The sequence below is a fragment of the Lucilia cuprina genome, chromosome 4 (assembly GCF_022045245.1).
Source record: "Lucilia cuprina isolate Lc7/37 chromosome 4, ASM2204524v1, whole genome shotgun sequence".
NCBI lineage: Eukaryota > Metazoa > Arthropoda > Insecta > Diptera > Calliphoridae > Lucilia > Lucilia cuprina.
In genome coordinates this window covers 23,869,851-23,897,292 of record NC_060952.1, presented here as the reverse complement: position 1 = coordinate 23,897,292, position 27,442 = coordinate 23,869,851, and the positions used below count along the sequence as shown (strand labels likewise).

The 27,442-nt window shown below is 25.9% G+C and overlaps 1 protein-coding gene across 1 annotated transcript in view; it reads left to right on the top strand.

Annotated features, from left to right (window-relative positions):
* The first annotated feature begins 647 nt into the window (after window positions 1-647).
* LOC111690408 (serine-rich adhesin for platelets-like) overlaps window positions 648-27,442 on the top strand; it is a 98,792-nt gene continuing 71,997 nt past the window's right edge. The window contains exons 1-2 of the mRNA XM_046950668.1: window positions 648-727; window positions 16,043-16,071. The gene's annotated coding sequence lies outside the window, so the exon portion shown is untranslated. The remainder of the gene's footprint in view (window positions 728-16,042; window positions 16,072-27,442) is intronic.

Below are 27,442 nucleotides of genomic sequence, written 5' to 3'. Positions count from 1 at the left end.
CTAGTTTCACATTAAGCCTATAACCCCATAAAAATTGAAAATAAACGCCCCTCACTAACATACATTTATAGAGACCGTCGTCATACTGAAGAATGGATTCAATACATGGCCTCTCGAAGTTTGAATTATGTTTCCTTTCGTTGTGTGCTCTTGCCACTTCCGGTAGATGTTTAGTTTCACTGCAGACTCATATAATAACCAATGGCGTTCGTTGCTTGTTTGTGTTTCTGTTCCACCATTGCTGATGTAAATGTTATGTTGCATGTTGCTACTAATGTAGTTAGTGTTATTTTTCTTGTTGTTGCTGTTGCGGTTCTGGGTTTTATTTTTGTTTAAAGCTTTCAGCCAAAATAAAAATATCCACAAAAGTACTAGTACAACAATGGAAGAGTTGTTTATGTTGTGTGTGCGTTACAACTTTCTGTGGCACAAACATAAATTTTATTTAATTTTATAAAACTCACTCGAGCACGTTTCGTTGTTTGGTAAAAGTGGCATACAAAATATGGCCTTTATGGTGAATTGGTTATTTTATTTTGTTTTTGCTTTAGGTCGGCACGAAATAAAAACTACTAAAATAAATGCACATTACAAACAGATTTCGTTCATGTTTTTAATAAACTTTTATTTTCTTTTACAGATACATTTTCTTGAGGAATTTCTTGCAACACTATAAGTTGCATCTAGAGGTGTGCACTTTTCAAGACGAGGTCTTTTTATGAAAGAGGTAAGACTTTTACAACCATAAATACTTTAAGAAAAATAAAAGTTAATCTTGCAGAACATTATTGGCCGACATAGCGTATGACTTTTAAAATTGTTCCATATTTATCATACGCCTATTGTTAAATAAATATTCTATGGTTTGCTAAATGTTTAGTAAAAAATTTATAAAGAAACTCATTTTACAGTAAATGATAAATGTTTAATAAATATATTATTAATATATAATAATCAATTTAAAAGTTTCGTAGTGATGCTCCTGAAATTAGAAATAATATATATAGTATATAAGTTAAACTGTTATTATTCTATGGTTTCATAAATATTTATATAATTAATATATAATAATCAATTTATAAGTTTCGTCATTATGCTCATGAAGTTAAGAACAATATCGCATTTAAGTACTTTATTAGAAAGAATAATAAAATAATGAGATAAATGAAACTCAGTTTTCAATTCAATCATCTACTAGGTAAAAATGAAAACAACACAATTCATATTATTATAAATTTTTCAACCATCTCTTTCAATTTCCATAACAAGTCTATGAAAAATATCATACTTTAGCATAAACTCAAATCAACGTTATGCTTTTCAATACCAAGAAAAACCCAAGATGAAGTATGAACTAGTACAAAAGAATAGAAACGACCATAAAAAATAAACACCTTGAAAACGGGCTGTAAACATTTCAGTGATGGCACACAAAAGTGCATGAAATATACATCCAACAAATATATTTGCAAATAAACAGTTTTTACTATAAATAAACATAAATATATGCACATAAATACAGGTATATACACGTACAAAAACATACATGTGTAACTTGCAATAACTATCGTCAACAAAAAGGAATAAAAACTGAACAAATGAAATGATAAAGTAGGATGGTACATCAATGCAACTAACAACGTTTTTGGTTTCCATATATCACTTTCAAAAATATTATCTATAATCTAGATTTTCTAAGCTTTTTTTAAAGTACCAACCTAATTCCAAAAATAACAATAAGTATACATCATGTAATGCAAGAATATACCCCCAAAAACACATAGAAAAATACATTCAATATCGCTAAAAGTCGCTGCTGTTTTCGTTGTTTATTGTTAAAAGAAACGAAACAATAAAATGAATATGGAAAAATAAACAAAAACCAAACCAATTGAAAAAAAAAACAAAATAGGTAATAGAAAAAAACAGTTTTTATTGAAAGAGTTGGTAAAAACGACAGAAATTGAAAAAGAAAATAAATGAAAGAAATATACAATAATACAACTAAAAAACTAAGGTATGTAAACAACGTGTATAGAATAAATAGGCCAACAACATCAACTTCTATTTGCAACTGAACGATGAAGAAGACGTGGACAACAACAAGACTCAGCTGTAATAATGAAAGAAATACTACTACCATATGGTGACGATGCTGAAGTTGAAGGTAAATGCAAACAATGAGTTCTTTGAAGCAACATACAAATATACGAAAAAAAATCCATACCAAACACGTATTTCAGATATCCTGTTCTCACATACATCCGAGGGCAAGTTAGAACGATTAAGAAAATGTATATATTATTTAACAAAGTCTCAATAAAATTTTACATTTTGCAAATAAACTTATAGATGTCGAATTCAGATGTGATTTAGTAATTCTTTTTTGCATTTAGCGCAGCTCAAACCTCTAGAAAATTGCACTTTAGTCTCTGGGTTGAAAATTTTTCGGCCAGTTTAACGTCAAAATTTTTCGATGGAAAGATCATAAAGTTTTTAACGATCTCTACAAACAATTCATATAGATATATAGGCACAAATGCAAAATATCCTCTCTCATTATAACTGATCTAAACGTACCGTGAAAGGCATTCGCTAAAAATTTCAAGTAAATAAAGACGTTAGTTTTATTGTTTCAAAATCACTAACATACATACTTACAACAATACAACAGCTACAATATGGAAAAATAATAAAACACACATACAACTCGGCATAAAAATTCTTTAAGCAAATATTGGCTGACAGGTGAAGTGGTTTTTGAATTGTTTGCATTTTGTCGGTTATATTTTCTTTTTCAACCAGTTGATAAAACTCTACCTCGAACAAAAATTTCTATAGAAAATCGTAGTTGTATTCAAAGAAAGTTGACAGCAACATTTACAAAAAACCGTAGCAAGAATAGTTTTTATTTTGTAAAATATTGGTTAAGAAATTGAATTTTCTGTCGTTGATTGTATATTCTGTAAAATGATAAATTTGTTTTATGTGAAGACAACCAACGAAAAAATAAGATATATATGTATGTATATTATTGTCATATGTGAATGTATGAAATTTGTCTTCACTGGTTTCTGTAACTAATTCGCGTAAAAAAATATTGCGCATACAAAAAAACAACGAGTTAAGTAAACTTCATGGAAAACGTGGCGTATGATTGATGAACAATACATGGTTTTTGTGTTAAATGTTTGTCATACGTACAGGGTGTATCAGATATTAAGAAATCTTAAAAAGTTATTTTCTTATTATTTAAATTCCATAAAATTTAAGTTAAAAATTAACCCGTTAAAAATATGATATATTTAGTAAATTGCTAGGATTTCAATGAAGGTAAAAAATTTAAAGATTTTAAAAATAAATTAGAAAAAGTATATATTTCGAAAATCAGTTTAAACGCACATGTAGCTGTTATATCCCAATCGTATTTACCATTTCATAAAATCTTATTCATTTCATTTGCAATTAGATTGTGGTGTTCTAAATATTTGTAACGAAAAACATTCGTCTATATTTGAATTCATCAATTTCTAGTTTTAATTATTTATTTGTGGCTTTTATTGAATAAATATATAAAATATTTAGTATCATTACTGGCACGTTCAGTTAGAAGGTTGATAAACCGCAAATAAATAAATAATATATCAATTTATTTTTATTTATTTCATGTTTAACGAAGATGAATGTCTAAAATGAATTCCATAGAAACAATTAGTTTTAAAATTTCAGCCGCCAAAATTGACAAATATGTTTAAAATTTAGCGAGAAAATGTGAAAAAATAAAAATTAATAATAGTTGTTTTTATAAGTAAATTTTTTTTTATTTACAAATAATATTTAATTTATTAAGCTAAATTGAACTTGTTTACAAAGGAAATATGGCTTCTAAACTATAAGCTTTTTTTCATAAATTCCTTTCAAATTCTAATTGCTCTTTTTTGTTAAAAAACAAAACTAAAGTTTTTATTTGTAATCCAAATATTTATACATATGTATAACTGTATATTTTTTTATTGTAACTTGGTTTTCCGTTGACTTGATTCAAAACAATTCTATTTTGAACAATTCCGATTTTAATGCTGAACGGAAGTATGGCAACAAACGGAAATTGTCAGCAGACAGTTGTTAAAACGAGAACGCTATTTGAACACATTCAATGAAAAAAAGAAATTCAATGTACAAAAAATAGAGAAAACAATTGAATTAGTTAAACATTGTTTTTGTTAAAACAATGTATAAAGATATAGAAAAATCTCTAAAAAAAACAGGACGCAGTTTAAAATTGAAATCATTGTTCATTACATACTTACCCCTATTCACAGTGTTCACTGTAACAATTACAAATTATCCTTTTTACAATGTCTAAGCATATTTGATCTGTTGATTTTTTTAAATTTCTAAATAAAAATTTACTTGCTCCACATACACTCTAATGCACTTTTATTCCAAAGTGTACCTTAATTTTTATTACTTTAACAAACAAAATCATCATTGAGAATAAGCTAAATCATAACATGATTTAATGAAAATATAATAATAATTATTTTATAAAACCAAAAAGACAAACAAACTCTATGAATTAATATGATGTATATTAAAAGCTTAAGGCTTTATATTTTAGTGTAAGTATATTTATGCATGTGTGTAGATTTATAAAAAAAATATAATTTTTTTCCTACTCTTTTTTTGGAAAATTAATATTATGTCACGCATATGGTGGACAATCTCATAAACGCACAGACACGCACACAACTGTTCCCTGCAATTCTAAAGGCATTTATATATTAATTTTAGACAATTAACCTTTGCTGTAGTAAAGTTAAGACCTTTCTTTCCCAAAATGGAAAATAAAGCAAAAATTATATGTATAAGATTGATAGATGAATAATATGTATTACAAATTTTAAACTGAATAGAAGAGAAGAGCTAACACAAACTACAGGGTTTTGTTTGTATATAAACACATTTATGTTTTTGTATATCTGATAATAAGTGTGTGCGCTTGTATCTATATAAATGTGTGTTGCCAGCAAAGAGCAATAAGTAAACATAATCAACATTTTTAATATGAAGTTGGTGAACGATAAACAACAAAATGCGAAAAAAACTGAAATAAGCGGAATTGTTTCCCTTCATTATATGGAAAAGTTTCTTCTTTAATATTTTTTTTATATTTTTTTAACACATTTTTCTCAAAGTTATACGAATATGTTTGAAACGAGTACGAATAATATAAAGCGTAAAATGTGAAAATAATGAATATTGTTTCCTTTTAATTTTCCCATATGTTTGTGTGTATATACGCCTTTATTATGTGTATGTGCAACTTATTAATATCCTTATGCTACATCCTGTTTATTTTGTTTTCTTACTTTTTTTATATATCACTGTAGAATGTGTTTATGATATATCACATTAATATAGGTGGGTTGTTTGATAAAGTAAAACCTCAGAGGCAAATTTTTCTATAGTTATAATAATCATTGTAAACAATTTTATGTTTAATTTAATTTTGTATGGGCAATTTCGTGTTTATCAATCCAACTCAAAAATAGATCATTTGTGCAAAAAGTTTGGGCTATATCGGCCAAGAACTGCTGGGGTGAGAGTTTGACATTTGTTTCAACATTTATTTTTTTTTCAAATAATTCTAACTTTTGATCTATAGTCTATATGACTAATAAAAAACTGTTTGTAACACATTTGATTATAATTTAAACTAAATGTGCCCAATTTGCAAAATACTTTCTTTCTAAAAAATTGACAATAATAATTTGGCCTACCGCAAAATAAAATTTTAAATGAGGCAATAATGTAAAAAAAAGATGATTGAAAAACAATACAGCTATTTTTGGACAGTGGGTATGTTTATGAAATATATATAATTGTTCAGCATACATTTGACTTAATATTATTGCGATCTGGGATCAATCTATTCCCTTCTGTTTCCACGTTTGAATAATATATAACAATTCTAATTCTTATTCCAATTATATTGTTAAATGCTTAGGCCCACTGTGTATTAATATTTTTTAAAAATAAGAAATTTGAACTAAACTCTGCAGTTCGGAATTAATACTTTATATTGATTGCTGCCTACCTCATATGACGTCAACAAATTACTTTAATATCTAAATTAATCACTGGCTAAAAGTTATATATTAACGTCAACTAAAACTGCTGGGTGTAGTTAAAATTTTTCCATAAAACCTATTATTTTTATTATATCCATCACATTGTCAACATTTGGCTTTTGAAACAAACTGTCAAAAGCCAATAATGATACATAGCCAAAAATAAAAAAAACTTTATTAATTTAAAACTCTCCTTCTGATCTCTGTGTTGTCTTAGTGTGAGACCTCAATATGATTACGTTTATTGCAGGCCAACCCAGTTATCAACTTAAATACAATCTATCTCTACTTTCATATGGAATATGTGGCACAACACTTTTTTGGGACAAGTGGTTTTTCCATCCGTTATTATTATTATTTTAATAAAGCCAATAGCAAAAATGCCAAAGAGAAAATGAAATTTCAAGCAGAAATATTTTAATAAGCCAAACATAGGTCAAAATTGTGTTGAATGTGTTTGTATGTGTCAGTAAACTCATAAGGATAAATTGCTTTTTACCCCGTTTGGAGTAAAAATAAGCTACCGAGGAAAATGAAAGGATAAAAAGGTATTTTTATATGCTTCGATATTTGATTTGGTCCAATTCAGAATTTTGTATTTATAAGTTCCTTTATAGTATAGTAAAAGTTTTTGTGAGTCAGAAATACGATATTTTGAGACCCTTTTTGAAAATATTGCACCCTAATGTACTTACACACTATATGATACACGCACACATGTTCATTTACATGAATTAAAATGTTGTTGCTTGAGATAAATAATTGATGCAATAAATTGATGTAACTAGGAACAGGACACTATGTAGTTCAAATCGAATTTCAGAAGCCCTATTTTATGTGTAAGAAATATAAATCAAATTTTCAGTTAATAAAACAGAATTATACAGGGAATTTAAAAATAAATACATACGTGTATAATGTTTTTGGCGAAAAAAATATGAAGTGTTGTTCTAAAGAAGTTATTTCATTATTGTATGTATTTTATACATATGTATATATGTATGTATGCCGCCAATACCTTTAAACGTCAATAAAATATTAATTTCCAGCATATTTACTTTTTAAAAATAAATTGTAATAAAAAACATGCATTTTATAAAAAAATTTTTTTTTGTCATATAAATTGTGTGATGTCCTTAAATGCGCATCCCATTAAACAAATTTTGTATCAAAACTAAAAACATTAGAAGAAAATATTCATATTTGCATTGGCATAAAGAAAACGCACATACATATGTATGTAGCATAGAAACATAATTTGTTTCCAACTCCAAAGGATATTATCATCTTAACAAATAATTATTTATTGGGTATACATACACATACATAAATATGTACGTATGTATGTACGTTTTTATCTTTAATGGTGCACCACCACTTATCATTCATTGTTTCTGCTTAAAGGCATGTCATGTAAATGATTTCAACTTTTTTTATTATTATTTTTCTTATACTTTTTTTTCATTTCTCATATCATTATTATTATTGTTTTTGTTGTTGTTTTTATTTGCATTAAAAGTTGAAGCAACTTTTGGTAAGCATGTGTGAAAAATGGCCAAATGGCTTATAAGTGTTTTCGTATATATACATACATATGAAAGAGAATGATAAATATGAAAGCAAAAAGCTTAAGATGGAAGTGGTATGAAAAAGGAAATAATGAATAATATTTTGCAAAGAAATATATAACCAGCAAAGACAGGGTAATGACATATAAATACTTAGTCAACAACTTACTTTACAATAACTGTCTGTATTACATAGATGACTTACAAATAATATGTCATAACACAGAAACAAAACTACTTACTTAACAATTTGCCGGCGATCGTAGTAAGTATTTATTTAACTCTCTACTTGTAAGCTAGCTTTATGCCCGTATTAAATTGCTATTATGTAAATGTTTGCATTTTAACCCCTTTATTTTTCAATGTAAGTTTTTGCTAAGTACATTTATATTCGAGGTTTCAAAAACAACAAAATACAAAAAAAATTAAATAAAAAAATCTAATAGAAGTCGAATAAGCAAAACTACTTACTTAACTCCCTATTTGAAGATCGTAGTAAGTACTTAGCTAATTTCCTCTCTGTAAGCGTTTAAATAATGACTTAAATGCTATTGTGTATGTAAATTTTAGCATTTTGCTCCTATAAGTTTTTGCTGGGTATATTAAGAATAATAGAAATAATATAGAAAAAAATACGAAAATATTTATATCTTAATTTTGAAGTAAGTATTCTTAAGTTAATTTAATTGAAAATCATTTTTAGAATGATGTTTCATTAGAACTTATAAAAAACATTAATTTAAATGTTCAAAATAACTTTTTTTTTTTTAAATCGTATCGTAATCTAATCGAACATCTTTTCCAATTTAGTTAGTTTATAATTTATTATATATTTTATAAGCTTTCTAAAAGCATATAAATTGACGAATTTCCGCTAAATTTGTATATATGTATTTGTTTATACATACATAATAAAATATACATATCTGTTTATGTTGAACTCTATGAAAATTTTAATATGTACATTATTTAACATTTAATTATAATTTATGTTTATTGTTGCTATAAATTTGTATAAATGTCACACAACTAAATTTACAAATATTATAAATAAATTAAATAAATTATAAATATGAACAACAATAACAACATTAACAGTAAACTGCAATAGTAATGAAAATAACGAAATCAACATATAAATGAATTTTATATGTATTGCTAACAGCGATCGGCAGACATAGGCAAAAGAGGACGAGTTTTTATATGTAAAATTTATTATGTAAAATTGATTATGTAAAATTTCAACATTGGAGCTTTTTCCATGAGATCGCAACCATGATTTGAACAGGATGGACGGACATTGCTAGATCATATAAGAATATATGTACTACATAATCACTTTATCTTCCAATTATTTTTGGTAGGTGTAAAAAGTTTACTGTTAAATTAAATACTTGTTATCATTACCAAAATAGTTCAACTCTTTGTGCTGTTACTGATTTCAATACACATGTCTGTAAATATGAGCCAAAACGAAAGTGTAAATATAAAAGTGTTCTTATGTTTTAAATAGGCTGGCTGGACTACAAAAAATTTAAAATTTAATCCAGTTTGGTCTGTTATACAAGTTTCTGCAATATTGAAATTTTTGCTATTTTAAAAAATGATACGGTACATAATAGTAGTTCATAAAATTCCAAAAAAAAAAAACCATCAAAGCCTAGAAAAATGTTTAACAAAATCTAGGTCTTCAAATCTTTTAATGATTCATTAAGAAAACAAGTAGGAAAGTATAGTCGGGCATGGTCGACTATATAATACCATGAGTATATTTTTAAAATTCTTATTTTTTATAAAGAAACTTTTATGTTGAATATTATCTGCAGTGTCATTTATACTTCTATAAAACTTATTTGTGCCAATTTTTAGAGAGATAGAAGAATATTTGACGTAATTATGGCATAAAAAGTTCAAATCGGGAGGTACGGTTGTATGGGTGCTAAGTGAAATAATGGATCGAATTCAACCATTTTCAATAGGCTTCGTCCCTGTACCAAAAAACATGCTTGGTCAAAATTTTATCAAATTATCTTGAAAAGGTTTACATAGACAGCCAGCCGGACAGACTGACGGACGGACATGTCTTAATCGACTCAAAAAATTCTGAATCGATCGATATACTTTAAAGTGGGTATTGGACCAATATTTTTGTATGTTACAAACATCAGCACAAACGTATAATACCATCCCTACTATAGTGGTGTAGGGTATAAAAATGCTAAAAAATGTTTATATTTCAAAAAAACAAAAAAGTTAAAAGTTTTAATTATTTAGTTATTGCCTGGTTCTAAGCAAAGGTTTTCTTATTACAAAAATATTGAAAATTCCTTAAATCTTAAATTTTGGAGAATAGATGTCAGGTTTAGCACTCATAAGATTTTCGGAAAAAATAAATAAACCGTAACCAATTAATTTTTAGGGATATATTCAAATTTGTAATTCTGGAAAAATTGTCAATAATATTTTCGAAATTACATTTTTTAAAAAAAAAATTGTTAAAAAAGAATTAGTAAAAGGTTGATTTAGAAAACCAAAATTTTATATTATTGAATTTGTTTTATAACTCATAAGGTTACCAAAAAGTGTCAATCTGTCCGTATTAACTTTGTAACCAAAGTACAGGTCATAATTTAAAAGATAATTCAATGAAAATTTGCACATTTTATACACATTTGACCCAAGAGCAAATTCTATGAAATCGGTTTATTATTTCCCCATCAAATCGGAGGGTCCAATTTGGAATTTTAAGTTATTAGTTATGTGTAATATACTCGTATCTCAAAAAGAGGCAGAACTAAGAGTTTTGAGTAATAATCGCGTTACATATTACAGTAGCCCCCAAATAAAGCTCTCTATTAGAAAATCACTTAAAAATTTATAAAATCGTAACTCCACAACTGGTCCAAGATCCTTAACATAAACATACATACATATTAAATATGATCAACTAAACATAAGCAAATAAGCCCTTTTCTCCTTTTATCTATTCCACCGCCCTAATATATTTAAATAAAAAATACAGTAATTTAAACATTATACGAATCAAATTTACTTACATACATTTACATACAGATGTATATAATGTAAATATTCTTTCGAAATGCATTAATAATAATACTAGTTTTATTTTTCTTCTTTCTCTATCTATCTTTTTGTATTTTTCACTGTATTTTGCATTTCCTGTTTGTATTTTCATGCAAATGTTTCAATGTAAATGTTTCAATGTGTGGAATTTATTTCTATATGATTGAGTACAGTTGTTGTTGTTATTATTATAATAATGTCGTTTTTTTTTTGTTGTTGTTATTGCATTTCCATAGTTGGGGAAATTGCTTTATCATGTGTGCAATTAGAACATAATTCATTTAAATGTTAATACGGAAAAATAACATAAAATTACATAATGCTTTAATTGTGTTTATTTGTGTCAATACATTTTGTTCCTCATATTGATTCGTATTGTAGCTGTTAGCAATTGCTTGTATTCTATAGAAATTATTTAATAGAAAAAAAAACATAGTACAAATTAGTGGTTGGAAAGTTACGTAGTTGCACTGACAATTTTAATTAAGACATAATATCTAGCAAATAGTTGTTTAGTTAAACAGTAGGTTAGAAAAGTTTTAATACAAGAGAATGTTCAAGATATTCTTTTATAATTGAAATTTTAATATTCAATCTTAAAAATTTTTGTAGTATTTCAATTAATATACAAATTTTTTTGAGTAGCTGCTATTTACATTTTTTATATTGTACTGTTTTAAAAATTTAATAATGAATGATATATCACATTTAGCTTTTGGGCTTTTAGAATTTATTTATTAAACCACAAAATTTATTGTTATACGAGTAATAATTTTCTATTTTTATTACGGCTTTGTTTTATTGCGTATTATAAATTATAATTATTTGAGTTATGTTAACAATTTATTTAAAATTTAATAGAAAAAAATAGGGGAAAATGAATATTGAGTTAATTTTTTATATACTTGTCTTAGTCGCATCCCATTGAGCCAATATAAAGCCCTGAAAGGAAATTGAATAAGATTGCTTTTGAGCAAAAAAGGCCTATTAAAAAAAATAATAAAAAAACCAGTAGAAAAGTATCGTCTGGCATGACCGGCCATTTGGTACCCTACACCAGTCAGTATGTAAGAAAAGTGCCGTTAAAACTTCTATGAAACTAAGTTTTGCCAAATTTTGTTGACCTAATAGAACATTTAATATAATTATGAGCCGAAAAGTTCAATTCGGCGGTGCAGTTGTATGAGCTCTAGTCAATATAATGAACCGATATCAATCATATCGTACTTCATAATATGTGCCAAATTTGATCAAATTATCCTTATACATATAGACGGACGGACATAGCTAAACCAAGTAGAAAGTTCTGAGCCGATTGGTATACTTTAAGGTTGGTTTAGGACTTAGATAGTGGTATGGAAATAGTGAAGAAATGGTTATCTAAATTCTTTTATACTAGGACGAATAGGTAAATGTAAAACTCATTTAAAAAATCCGATTTTTGATTTGACTCACTTGAGATGAAATTGCCCATTTATGTTCATATGAATGTATGTTTAAACTTAATTTTACATTTAAACTTAATTTATTTGTTTTTATAATTTATGTATTTAATATTATATAAAAATTAAATGGATCATAAAAAAATTTATATACATATGTATGTACATATGTATATATGTATGAATGTAATTAATTTATAGCTTTATTTAGAAAATACAATAATTACTGTCACTAAATTTTATTTCCATCGAAAGTGTAATTTATCGAAATTTAAATATTTTCAAAATCAAAATCTTTTAAGAATTATAGGGAGATTAAAAAAATATACATTCTTTTAGAGATTCGATAAAAATAAAGTTATTTTCCTATAAAACCAGCTATCGTCAAATTTCATTGCTATACTGATATTATTATGTCAAAGAAATTCCATGAATATTCATCCATATTTTTCTTATAGTACCCATATAAAATTTCCTTTAGAATTAGTTTAAAAATTCGAATTCTAAGAACAATAGTTTTTTAACAAATTTTTTTATCATATTAAAATCTTAATGTTGTTTTTTTTTTTTTTTTTTTTAATTTAAAATTGAAAAATACAATATGAGACAACAAAATAAATACAAAAATCGAATCGATGAATGGAAATAAGGAAACTTTCAATTTACAATTATAATTAACGTGATTTCACTTTTGCTATAAAACTTTATTCTCTAAAAATAAATAAAAAATTATGTTGCAATTTTTTCATAAACAATTCACCAGCAACTATAACCGAAATCAATTAATTTGCCACCACATTCATAACTAACACAATCACATATAATATAATAAAATTAAACTATGAATAAAATAAAATCTAATAAAATATAAACATATACATTTTTTATTGATAAAATATATATTTTTTTTTTAAATACTCTTATCAATTTTAGTTTTTATTCATATCTACCAACTACAATCAATAGATAAACAACAATAACAACGGTAATATAACAGTATTTTAAATATAGAATTTTAATGGAAAAATATAACAGCATATTATTTATTTAAAAAATTTTAATATGCAAATTTTCAAGGTTTTTAAATAATAAAAAAACACACACACATAGTACACACGCAGAGACAAAATCTCATATATTTTATATTGAAATATTACAAAAACATGTGTATAATGTTGCTACACTTGTATAAATATTTAAATAAAACAAGATTTATGAAATGATACATAGACAAACAAACTCACACGCGGGGAAAAAAATGAAAACATCTAACACAATTTTATTATAACCTCTGGTAAAATATACATACATATGTATGATATTTTCAATATAGAAATACAAGCAACTAAATGAACATACATACATGTATATGTAAATGCATACATTCATATACTGTATATGAACATACATATGTATACTTTAATAAATATACTGTATACCATTTGGTTATTTTTATGTATGTATGTGTGCATTTGTAATAGTTCTTGTTCTTTTATACAGTGTACATATATAAATATTTTTGACATGGAATCCATATCGAATAGACAAATAAACAATTTCCTTTTGTTGTGAATATTACAAGCAAATCACATGCACTCACACACAAACACACTCGCATTCAGTAGCATGGGAAACGGAAGTTATGCTAGTGTGTTTGTTTGTTTGTTTGTTTACAGTTTTTATATATAACACAGTCTGTGGGTGTTATTCAAAAAAAAATAAGAGAGAAAAACTTTATATACATATATAAATGCAATAATAAACATATTTTTGATAAAGTTTTATTTACACTTGCTTTTACATTCGTATACATACATATACATTCAAAAACATTATTATTTGTTAGTACTCTGCTCTTACTCTCTGCTCTTTTTATATTTTCAAATATGAAAAATTCAGAGACATTTAGGTACCCAGCAAAAACTAGGTAATGACTTTTAATGGTATCATACTACATATCGTCTGGATTATGTAGAAGGGTGATACTAATAAGCTGTAGAAGCTGTATACATTTTTTCACAACTACTTTTTCTAATTACTTGTAACCGTTTGTGGTAAGTTCTTGCTTTCAGTATGTATTTAGTATAGTATTATAAGTAGCGTGATCTGTAGAGTGCGGTTCAGATAAAAAGGACTTAATAAAATTTATCTATTATTTAGAATAATTTCAGTAAAATATATTGTGTTCAGTTAACGATCAGATATGTATATATAGAAAAAACTATGGCCTTAACATTTCTTAAAACAGAAGAAAGACTAAAATACATGATTCTACTTACACATGGATATATTCCACACAATAATAATATTAAGTATTAAAAGTTTAATCTGAGAATCCAAGAAATATCTAATTTACCAACGCAATTATTTGTGTAGACATACCCAGCAAAAACTTTCATTGCCATGTAATTACATAATAACATTTTAGGTCCTTAATTAAGTAAGGTAATGTCATTAGAGGCAGGTACTTACCGCTATCCGTTACATGTAATTATGAATATTAGTTTGTGAACAGCATATATACTTTCACGGAAAAGATGACCAATAAGGGGAAAGCATTTTTTATAACAGTTTACTCAAGAAACATTTTTAACTAGGATAATATGTAGCAGTCATTGAAATGTATATTAATAGGTTAGTGGTTACAATTTAAACTCATTAGCAAATTTTTGCTGGGTACCTATAATATAACATATATATGTATGTTGCTCCAGCAACAAATACAACTTATATGTAAAATTTGTTTTTTAATGTTTTCATATTTTTATATAATTTTCTTTATTTACTTATTCATAACTAAAAAAACAAATAAAACATCAAAAACTAGGTAATGACTTTCAGTTGTTATTACTAACCTAACAACGCACTTTTCAATGACAACTATATATCACCTGGGTTACAAAGAAGTGGTCTAATTAGGTCTTAATAATAATGTGTTATAGTTATAAATGCTTATTAATTCAATCTTGCATGTGGAGGTATATAATGATTACTTTTTCAAATTACTGATAAGCATTTTTTGTAAGAACTTGCAGCCAACAACATCGCCGTGTTAAAATATTGACGTAAAATAATATAGTGTAAGTTAGTTTTGGCTGGGATGTTCATAGATAGTTTTGTGGGATAAATTTTTGCATCACTCAAAAGCAAAATAATTCAAAATATGTGATCGGTCTAACCGTACTATATAATATCCTAAACATAGCACAAAAATGAAATTGTTCTTATAAAAGATTTATTCTATTAAAAAGGGTAATTTCAAATAGAAAAATTAAATTTTTATACATAATTACGGCAATTTAAGCGATATAATTTTCGATGTATGAAAAAAATTATTTAAATTTTTTTAAGAAATTTTCTTAGATTTTATTAATATTTTAAATATGCTGGGTTACATACACACTGATGCATAGATACATATTATTTCATATACATATGTATGTCTACAATATATGTATGAAGTTATATATATATATATTGATGTTAAAAAATATTTGAATAAATATATGAAATAAATATTATTTCTAAAACAAATTCGATTATATTTTTATAAACATATGTATATAATAGTAGAAATTCAAATATATTTTAATATTTGTGTTTATCTAAATCAAAAATATGTATTTAGAAAAACCTCCAGCAACTAATAAGCTTAGCAGTAAGTATATAGAAGGAAACATTTAATATCTTTCAGTATTTAATTTGCTTTTATTTATAAAATCTTAAATAAGTTTAGTTTTTTTTTTTTTGTGAGATTTATATTCATCTTAAACTTACCAACTAAATATATATTTTTTATTTCCTTCTTTTTCAGATTTATCTCATTCATATAAACCATTTAAGGTGAGTCAACAAAATGTCATTGTTTCGATTAACACATGGCAATTTTCTATTGAGCGATACGAATAAATCCATGTAATTTATTATGAAAACCCAAAAATTATAAAATGCCTACAAACAGCTCATTACTTGTACTAGCCTCTTTACCACCTTTATTTACTCCGTTATACAAAAACCAGTTGTGTTTACAATAGAAAAAAACTTGTAAATTTTTGTGGTTTTCAATATAGGAAAAAATTACACATCCATGGCATTTAGTAGACAACTTTTAAACAAAAACCAATCATGCATTTTATGGTTAAAGGTCAGGGATGGTATAAGTTCTCTGCTTTCAATGAAAATTTTCATTTGCAAGATAATTTAAAAATGTTATATTTTTAAATTTAAAAATGTTTTTAATAAGTTTTGTATATCGTAATTTTTATTACCCAGCAAAAACTAAATAATTACTTTGATTTGTAATTACTTACCTAACAACATGCTTTTTAATGACTGCTACTTATCGACTGGATTACATAGAGGTAGTGTTATAAGGACTTACTAATAATGTGTTATACAAATACTTTCTTATTAATTTGTCCTCCTGCCTGTGAAGCTATAGTAGGTGTCTACAACTTACAATGACAAATTTTACTATTTACTTGTAAGCGTAAAGTGTAAGTTAATTTTAAAATCTTAACCTTTACATGGTAATGGAAGTTTTTGCGAGGTTTTTAAAGACATTTTTTTCTTAAATTTCTTTTTTTTATTTTTTTTTGAAAAATTTTATTTATTTATTTTTTTTTTATAAATTTTTATTTTCTTATAAACATTTTTTAAAGATTTTAATTTTTCGATATATTTTCTTTTAAATGTAGTTGTCATTTGACATCTCTGACGTGCATGTGTTTGTCATTGATTATGTAAATGTATCACAAACTGAAAAGAGCATCAACAACAAAATTAAAAACAATGCAATTTGTTAACTTAATGTTAAAAATTTGTTGATTTTATAAATTAATTTAAACTGGGTATTTAAAAATTGTGTATGTCCAGTTAAACATGAACATATGTCAATATTAGATTGACACTTTTTTATACGATAAACTAAATTTTTTGCAAAACTAAAAAGAACCTATGTTTATATGTTAAGAAACGGCAGCAAGGGAAAAATTAAGCGGTCATTTCGAAAAGACCATTAGTCATATTACAAAAATTATATTTAAAACACATTAATGACAACAAAAATTAATTCTGTAGTAGAATTTACTTTATTTCAGTATGATGATTTTGATACAGGATTGTCAAGGAGGAATGTCCTTTTAATTTGATTCCAAATTCTTTATTTCTGAAGTCATTTTCAGAAAGTAGTTTTTATGTTCTTTTCTTTGAAGTTATTTTATTTTCAGCATTGAAACATGTAAGAATCTTAAGCCGGGCCTGGCCGACAATTGTTGTTATTTTTTGTCCTAATTCCTATTTGTGTTTATTGATTTTTTAATAATTTTCAGAAAGGGGTTTTGTAGGGGTACGGTTGTGTGGGCCCTAGGTGAAATAATGAATCAATTTTAATCGTTTCGTTTTATCCTTGGGCCAAAAGAAACGTTTATGTAAAGTTTCGCCAAATTATTTTAAAAATTTAACGGACATAGATAAATCGATGATTCCGATTGGTATATTTTAAAGTAGGTATAGAATCAATATTTGACTGCGTTACATACTCCCAACAAAGTGGTATAAAAATATAATTATTTTCACTTTTTCGGAAGTCAATAAACATCAATTCCATAAAAGGTTAAAAAATTATTTAGTGCTGCCTTTGAAGTAGCGATAAATGTTATTCTTTTGGAAGTACTTCGTTTTGTTAGAATTATTTAAAGTTCCAACCTAATATTATTTATATAAGTGTTGTTCCTATTGGCATTGACTTGATGATACTCTGTACGTTAAGCCCACAATTTAATGACATTTTTTAATACAATACACATGCATATTTTTTGAACATAGATGTTTGTGTTATTTAAAAATCTAATACATAATTTTAAAAACCAAAAATACCAACAGATAACAAACACAACAACAACTTACTAAGTGTAATGAAACGTAATACAAACACAACACTACAAGCAACAAATTTCACTGCATATAGTGTTTTTGTTATTGTTATCGTCGTCATTCTCTCTATGGCTGAAAGGATAAAGTATATAAATAAATGCAATTGTTCGGCTTTTGAGGTCTACTGGCAAATTGAATAGATTATGCCACAGGTTATAAAATGTTGTTAATAAATTTTTGTGCATCATGTTTGAGTGTAAGTATGTTTGTGTGTGTGGTACTTTAATAATGTATTTCGAACGAAATTTTAATGAGAAAAACCAAACTAATGGAAAGTAAAGGAATTTCAATTTTTAAATAAATAAACATAAAATAATGTTATAGTAAAATTTTTGGCATACTAAACTAAAATTTATATTAAATAATTTTATTAAACAATTGTTATATTTCAAAAAGTAAAATAATGTTTTAAATTATGTGGTTAGTTTAACTAGCAGTAAGAGTAATAAAAAAATGTAAAACGTGGTTTTAAATATGTGAAGTCAACATTATATTCCACTTTAGAAAAAAGACTAATCATTTCAGAAAAATAAATAATTTGCAAAATTCATTAGAATTTTCTAGAAAGTATTTATGGAGGATGTTATATGCGAAAACATATTACTCTAGTTCTTGTTTCGGTGAAGGTCTGAAAAATAATTATTTTATATTTATGCTTTTTCTTAACTTACAAATGACTATCAACCTAAAGACCTATAAACTTTATAAATAATTTATTATTGCAAATATTTATTCTTAAATGTTGTTCATATTTTTCTATTTGTCATTATTTGTTCACTTTTATTCTACATTACTTTAACGAATATTATTCAAAAACTTTGACAACAAAAAATAAAAAAATATTTGTAAATTCTTCAGTTTGAACAAAATATACATAAAACAAAAGACTTTAAAAACAGTTTGAAAATAGTGTATATATTCGTATACACCAACTCGAATATACCCTTTATTATATATTATATATTATTTGAGTCCCATTATTCTGCCTGTGTTTGTTCAGGTTGAACTTTTAAATAAAAAAAAAATATGCATTTGATTTACCTGTATTCTAATACAAAATTAACTCCTTGACTCTCACTCAAAATACACACTTAATTTTTACAAAATTTAAGTACTTTGTTAAATCCAATGAATACTGCCCGAATATAAATTTTAATCAAAAATGTTATTGATTATAGTATATAACGGCTATAGACATCATTTGCACCTACGAATGAGCGTGCTCGACGTCTATAGCCGTTATTTATATCAAAAAACTTTTGAATATATTTATTTTAAAATTAAAATTTTTTTATATGCACCCCGAATATGTGTGGAGTTTTTAGAAAATTTAGTTTAAATAAAAATAAAATATTCGACTTTGAATTTCAGAATGTGCTTTATAGAGTCTCAAAATTGAATAGTAGAAATTACAAACAATATAACAGATTTTATATAAATATACATATACTCTTGCATAATCAAATGCAATAGAATGTTGTCTTTCTTCAACCAATGAATGTTTAAATTTTTTATTTAAAGTTCTTGTTTATTTCGCAAAAAAAAATAAAAAATATTTTGAATGACATTTGGTTTGGATTGTAAGTTGGTAATAAAAAAATAAGAAAGTAATTTTTTCCAAAAATGTTGTTTTCTTGACTTTTTATACTTACATATTCTTGAAGTGCTTTCATTAATTATCATTAACCATGATCATTATTATCATCGTCAAGCAAAAGTCATACATATTTATTTTTCTCTTTTACAAATATTTCTGCATTTATGCAGTTTTTTATAGTTTTCTTATTTTTCATATTTTTTTAGCTTTATTCACAATGTTGACTTTAGACTTTTAACTATTTTCTTTTTTTTTTTTTTTTGTTAAATTCTTTCTACTTTATATATCTCAGCTGTTGATGTTGTTGTTGTTTTTTTTTTTTTTTTTTGTTATTTTAAGATAACTTTAAATATCCTCAAGATATTTAGAGTAAGGAATTGAACAAAAAAACCAAGATTTTTTTTCAAAACTTTTACTCATACATTGTATATTTAGCAAAGAAATAAAAAGGATGCAAAAACCCAAAATATTGTTTTTATTTTTCTGAACAACTTTGACTTGACTTTTATGCCACAAATAAGACTATAAAGAAGTTGTATAAAAATTTTAAACAGCCAAAGCAGCAAAAATAAATATGAAATGAAAAGCTTTTGAAAAAGTGCATCTTATTAAAGATGACTGCAGTTAGTACACAGTTGTTGCTCAAGTTGTGGCAAATAAATAGAAAATAAAAAAATAAATGAATAAATGGGAAAAAAGTAAAATGAATGAAATAAATAAATATTAAAGGAACATCAGAATAATGTTTTTTACTATGATTTTTCTGCTACAAATAGTAGTAATAAAATATTCAGTTAAATAATTGCTCAATTTGAAAAGACGACATTTTTTAGCTTAGTTTTTCTGTTCATAGAAAACTAGAAAAGCTTTAATAAATAAGAACAAAAATAGTTTTAAATAATATTGTTCTTAAAGTTTAATAAAATTTAAAGTTTCTATTTTGAATTTGACTAAGAACAAAAACTGAAATTTAAACCGATTTTGCTTAATTCAAAAAAAAAAACAAATTTAAAAGAATGTCTGAAAAAATTTTTGATGATTTACTTCTCAAAATATTTTGGGTTTTCCAAAAATGTATTTCTATTGACATAAAGACAGATAGACGGACAAAATTTAATATATTGATAGCCTATGGCGTATGATTGTTATTAATCATATATTATATCAATTATACGTATTGTTATTTGTGTGATGTTAGAGAAAGTGTAAAAAAAAGTAATTTATTTAGAAAGTTATTTTTTTTAATAACAAAAACTCTTTCTGTACTTTCTACACGAAATGGTTCAATATGATGTACGTAAAGCTTGTAAACCAAAAGTATGTATTTTTTAATTTAAAATAACAATATTCAAACATTAAAAAAATTTTTTATATGATCATTTACAAGTTCGAAATCATTCAACAATAGATGCATAAAAATAAAAAGTCATATTGACACTTGCACGTACAACGAAATATAACGTCAAAATCATGCAACAAAGAATAATTTTTCTTTACTTTTTTCAAAAACACAAAAGAAAACACGAAATACTTATAGTTTATGAATGCTCTTCCACAGCGACCAACATACACTGCCAAAAAAAATAATTTTCCGTAGAGAAACTGCTACAGAAATGTCTTACATATAAAAATTAGGAAATATCTTTAATAGCCCAACAAAAAAAGAACTTTCAAAGAAGCAAAAATTAAGTAGAATTTAGTCCATGGAAGGACTGAAAAAGTGATGATTTCAGCACATGCATGTCATAGGAGATATGTTCTTTTTATTTGATTCCAAGTTCACTACATCTGAAGTCATTCTCCGGAAGAAATTTTTATGTTCTTTTATTGAAAGTGAAATGCTGTATTAATTTGACTTAAATAATATTTAAATAAATATATTACGCGCATTTATCAATCAACTCCAAAATTAAAAACATTTCAGTACATAATTTTTATACTTTTTGTACCTTCAATTTTTAACAAAATTGGATTATTTTCCCTTTTTTGAAAGTAAATAAACATCAATTCCACAGAAGGTAAAAAAAATCACTTAGAGCTATTTTGAAGTGGTTATATATGTTATTCTTTTGGAAGTACTTTGTTTTATTTTTGCTGGGAAGATTTTCAAGATCGTATGAAATTTTTAACGAAATTTTAAACTTTTTTTTCAAAGATCCTACAAATATGAAAGTATGATTTAAACATTTTCGTCAGATTTTGTATTCAAGCTATACGTAAGTATTTCAGTTTTACTGGTTTAAATATAGAAATGCTAAAACAAAGATTCATTTTTCATAGAGAGAAACCACCCAATATACTTATATAGACTCTCACACATTCACTCCCATAAGATTCAATAACATTGGTGTTTATTTAAAAATAAAATGACTTTTACTTACAACAACAGCACCTAAACCAATATTACCAACATACTCACACCCATACAAAATTTACTCTGTCTCCCACACAATCAGAAAAACAACAAGTAATCATAATGTCATATTCGGTTAAGTCGACCTTTGGAATAGAGTCTTTAATGAAAGCTATCATATATTATGGACCGAATTGTACACACAATTTCTTAATGATTAATTAACAATAAATCAATTTTCTGAACAGGGGATAGGATCAATAATGAAACGATCCTCATCAAAAATAGATGTGTATTTTCGGGGTTTATGAACAATTTTACGATGTGTTACAAACTAAATAACAAAATCAATATGCTCTTCATCTTACTTTTTGGATATAAAAATCAACTCACATCTCTTCAATCATAAACATCAACGTCAGTTACAAATAAAACTCAAAAACAACATCAAAAAGACACTCGCTTTTCCTAATTTTCACGTGTTTGTATGTGTATGTTGATATTTGTTTGTATAATATATATGAATGTATATATGTATGTGAGTTTAGCAGTTTAGAGAGAAGTATCATCAGTTTTGATGAACAATACCATCATCTACCAAAATTGTTTGTGTATTTGTGTGTCTGTATATGCATGTGTAAATATTGAAAATCTTGTAATAAAACCGTAAGATGAACAACCAAACTATAATAAAAGTTACGAGTTCATATAACGTAAAAACAGCACAAACACCAAAAGTAGTTATGATAATTCTTACACTTGAAGAAAATAAAAGAAAGATTAAAATATTTTATTAAATTTTTAAATGTGTAGTGTATAGATAAAAAACTGAACAGAAACATTTTAAATATATTCTTTCGAAATAATAAAATCTTCTTTAAGAATGTTAATTACTTCTAATTGTACTTTTTTTAAACAAAGAATTATGTCAAATTTTATTATTTAATATTTTCTCTAAGTGTATTTCTACAGCTAACGCTTTCATATCATCATATCAGTATACATATATATTTGCCTATACTGTATGTTTAAAAATATTTATAAAAATGTGATTTTTTGCTTTCTTACATGCACACTGATAGGTATACTCCCTAAATCTAAGATAGTATGAATATATTGAAACTGTTGTTTGTAATAACGACAACGATGATGATATAGATGAATTCTTGACTTTGATATGACTAAACAAAAAATAAACCAGTGATCGCTGGTCTATATAATTCCCTATATTTTAGGAGGTAAGTATTATATGGGATATTAGCTCCCATAAGAGTTGAACTTACAAGCTCATCATGAAAGCAAAACATAATGAAAATTAATAATTAACAAATTAAAATGTGAGTTTTTTTTCTCAAATGGTCGTAACTAAGCCATTTTACTACCAATTTTTATTTGGCTTTATTGGTGGGCTATATACAAATATCAAACGTGCGGAACATTAAACCAAATACCAATAGGAATCCGTTGCTACACGTATCGATTCTGAATGGAGGGCTAAAGTCAGCCTGCAGTTTAGGACTTCTGCCTAAACTGCAGGCTCATCATATGGATAACAGGTCACTCGTGAGAAGCTGCAATAAAAGGGCTTTAAATTGAAAGGAGCTCGAAGTATTTAACCTGGTGTACGCAAAATCATTCGACGTAACGAAAACCAAAGACGAAGAGTAAAACCACAATGATCCTATGGTGTGCGCCTGATGATAACAAGAGGGAAAATCTCCTCAAAATGACCCAAAAATGATGGGACATATTCATGGGTGACTCACAGGATTGTAGACACAACTATACTACATAGGATGTGTGGATTCAGACGAATGTAAAACAAGGAGAAAGCGCAGCGAAACTTAAAATTACAAAATCAGGTGGACGTATATTATTACACTGACTATTTTAGTGATTCCAAATTGACTAATAAACATTAAAGTGTCGATTATTTTAAATTCTTACTAACGCTAACAACAACTTCCCTAATGTACTATTCACTAGATTAATGTAGGGTATCCAAAAAAAAGGTACTTTATCTGTCAAGATGATTTGCCAGTTTTTGTTACCAAACAAAAAATATTCAAAAGGTGAAAAATATTCTTTCTCAAGGATGAAAATGATTACGATTATTATTATGATTATAATGTGGCAAAAGCAAACACGTGTTTGAAACGAGATATTTTACACCGCCACAGAAACTCTACATACGCAAATATTCGTTCAGTTTATATTAGAAATCGAAAAAGTAAATAAAGCAAATCAATTGAAGGTTTATTTTTGTTGGCCTTGTAACTATTGTTAAGAATATTAAATACATAGCATTTTGTTATCTGCCGGAAAATGTTTGAGTAAATTTTGTTTTTATTTATTGAATTTCTAAATGACTTTTGATTTTTTTTCTTATTTTATGAGATTATTAAACACCAGTTTTTTTTTATAATGTTTAAACAAATACATGTAAATAAGTTCATGTGTATTTCAATGAAATTATATTTAAATTTACTTCTTTTAGCATTGAGGTTTATTTTTAAAATCTTGCTATATGACTGACTTATTCAAGGTCATTAAAAATATCGTTTAATTTGTAAGTAGGTTTTCAGTTCAATGCATTTTATGACAATTTTTTAAGAACCAGATTAAATATATATTATAAAATAATTTTGGGTTTGTATCGCTAGTATTTGATTTAACAAAAATTACCAGACTGTAAAAATATATTTAAATTTTCATAGTGGTTAGATAAAAATTTTATACAGATATCAAGAGAAGTGCTAAACACTTTGCCGTAATGCTAATAAATTAATTGTGAAAAATTCTTTTATTAAAAGATTATAATCTTTCCTTTAAGCTGTCCTTCAAAAACTCTTTTAATTAAGTGATTTAAATATAACTTACTTATTACAACCATCACGACTTTTTAAGACATAATTTTTTTGCTCTGGCTTTGAATTTTCCTCGCTTATTTAATTCGACAAGATTGTAGTTAATCTTTTAAATTGTTTAAAAGCTTAAACCATAAAAAATCTGCAGCTTAAAGATTTGTTTCATGTTTATTATTTTATTTGTTTTTTTTTTCTTTAAAGAAATAAAATTCCTGGTACTTAATATTCTTAACCCGTCTTTAGAGCTGTTTAAGTTTTGTACTCATTTTGTATTGTTTTTCTTTTTGTTGCTTGTTTTTATTTTATTTCGAAATAAATTTATATATTTTAATTCCAACACCCTTTGGGGTTATTTGTTCTTAACAAGCATAAAATATATAAAACTATACACACCGACATACACGTGGTCATAAGTACACCCCTAGAAACCAACACTTTAACACATTTCTAAACAACTGTTATTTTTATAAATAATCAACAGAATTATTTTACTGCTGCTTTTGTTCTTATATGCAGTGTTCGTAACTGAAAGCTACTTAGAGACTAGAGCAAATTTAACAGAATTCTTATATTCAACGTAATATTAAAAGGAGACTTAAGAACATTTACCTTTGATCTAAAAAGAATTACTTTATTATTTTGGTGTAGTATAGTCTGCATAACCCTTTTATGAGGACCATTGACCATTGCTTTCAAGAAGCAAATAGCTTTCCGAACTCCTTTGGAAAACTTTTGCCACGAAAATTAATATTGAGTAAAACCCTGTATGACCAAATTGCTCCCTCTAAGTCCGGCAGTTCTTCACCGATGGCCTACTATCTAATAATATTACCCATAGCGCAAATTTCATCAAATTTGAGTTGGGTCACTTGATATGAAATTTCCAATATAAGTAATTCTAAATTAAGAAATTTTCAAGAAATAAATGTTCCCTATTGAACGTCAATCCATTATCGCTAAATGTCCACATGAATGTCAAAGTGATTCATGCTAAATTTTAGTATTCTACCTCTAAAAGTTTCTCGAATATAAAAACTTCTGAATTTATTTCATAAGGGAAGTATCACGCCCCTGTTTGCTACTTCACAAATTTATTACCCAAATGCTTACATGGTTTCCAAAGTTCGTTGAAAATTTTGAGGATTTTAGATTGTAGTTTCCAAGATATACAATTTTTTTGTATTTCATTCATATGAATTGGATTAAGTCCATTGAAGGAGATTAAATTCAACTTTTTTTTTGTCCAAAATTTTATTTGGGAACTACGGTTGTATTGATGCTATTTGAAATAATGGATCGATTGCATCCATTTTCAATAGACTTCATCTTTGGGCTTATGTGTTTGAAAATGTTTATCAGATATCTTGAAAATTGTGACATATAGTTCTGATACTAGGCTTAAATGTTCGGACATCGCTAAATCGTTTAAAAAAAATATTCTACGCATATAATTCTGAATTGGTTTTTGCTTAAAATAATATCCAAGAAATAAAACTCTTTTGTAAGATGCTTTAAACATGTTATTCACATTACTATAACATATGCTGTCCATTTATCCCTCTCTTATTTGTCATATATTTACAATATTTTCCACATCAAATTTCAAGAAATTTATTACTTTTGGATTATATAAAGACTATTAACAAAAATAACAATAAGCCAGAGGTGTTCATATAAGTTGTGTATAGATGATGTTATTGTTATGTTCGATAAAAATTATGCAAATAAAAATATACATTTTATAAGCTTTTAAAGCTATAAATATATAAATATTTTCAAGGTAACAAAAACGTGGGACACCTATTGTAAGACATGACTTTTAATTTTAGCAAATGAAAATAAAATTTGAAATTAATTTGTACCGAAAGTCCCAGAATTTGTACGGGCCTACGACTAATATTTCGATGTGTTACAAAGAGACAAAATTAATACATATACCCCCAATTTTTTAATGATGGTAATACGAATTTCATAAGTGACGTATTTCACATGTGTTAATACATTTCAAGTCAAGTTCATTGAATTTTATTCATTTTTTTTAATTTGCATCAATAAAATAAATCTCTGACATAATTGGCTTTATTTTAAAGCAGTCAACCTCTAGCTTTGCTAATAATGAGACAGTTTTTAATTATTTGTCAGTAGACAGTAAAATCACGAGCTAAAAAATATACTTTTGATGTCAATCAGCCGTGTGTTAAAGCATCAGGTAAAAGACCCTTCAAAAGTAAGAGAAATCTTCATGTTTTTGCAAGCAAACCTCGGGATCCTTATGAATAAAGCAAATTTCAAGGAAAAAAATAAGACACAAAATTTCATTAAAATTTCCAAAGTAAAGAAAACCCCCAAAAAAACTCATAATGAAAATTTAAATTAGCTTAAACTAATATAAAAGTTAAGGAAAAAAAATAAAATAGAAATTTCCACCTAAAAAGAAAGAAAAACTAATGAGCGCATAAAAAA